This window comes from Penaeus monodon, chromosome 20 (genome assembly GCF_015228065.2).
Source record: "Penaeus monodon isolate SGIC_2016 chromosome 20, NSTDA_Pmon_1, whole genome shotgun sequence".
NCBI lineage: Eukaryota > Metazoa > Arthropoda > Malacostraca > Decapoda > Penaeidae > Penaeus > Penaeus monodon.
In genome coordinates, this window is record NC_051405.1 from 14,903,329 (window position 1) to 14,904,086 (window position 758).

The window sequence follows — 758 nt, forward strand, 5'->3', positions numbered from 1 at the left end:
TCAAAAAGGGTTTTTAACCCCGGGTTTTTTTTTGGGGGGGGCCCAAAACCCCCCCTTTTTTGGGGTTTTTTTAAGTTTTTTTGGGGGGGGAAAAAAAAAGGGGGGGGTTTTTTTTTTTTTCCCCCGGGGAGGAAGGGTTTTTTAAAATTTTTTTTAAAAGGGGGACCCCCTTTTTTCCCCAAGGGTTTTGGGGGGGGGGGAAAAAAAAAAAAGGTTTGCCCCCCCAAAATTTTTGGGGTTTTTCCCCGGGGCCCCCCCCTTTTTTTTTGGGGCCCCTTTTTTTAAAAGGGGGGGGGAAGGGCCCCCCCTTTTTTTAAAAAATTTGGGGGAAAAAAAATTTTTGGTTTTTTCCCCCCGGGGGGGGAAAAAAAAAATTTTTTTGGCGGGGTTTTTTAAAAAGGGGGAAAAAAATTTTTTTTGGGGAAAGGGGGGGGGGTTTCCCCCGGGGGGGTTTGGAACCAAAAAAAGGCCCTTCCGGGCCGGGGTTTTTTTTGTTTTTAAAAAACCCCCCCCCGGGGGGGGCCCCTTTTTTTTTTTAAACCCTTGGGGGGGGGGGGGAAAACCGGGCCCCCCCGGGGGCCCTTTGGGGGGTTTTTTTTTCCCCCCGGGGGGCCCCCCTTTGGGGGGGGGGGGCCCCCCGGGGTTTATTTTTGGGGCCCCCCGGGAGGGGGAAAAAAGGGGGGGGGGGGTTTGGGGCCCCTCAAACCCCCCCGGGGGAAAAAAAGGGGGGGCCCCCCCCCCAATTTTTTTAAAAAAAA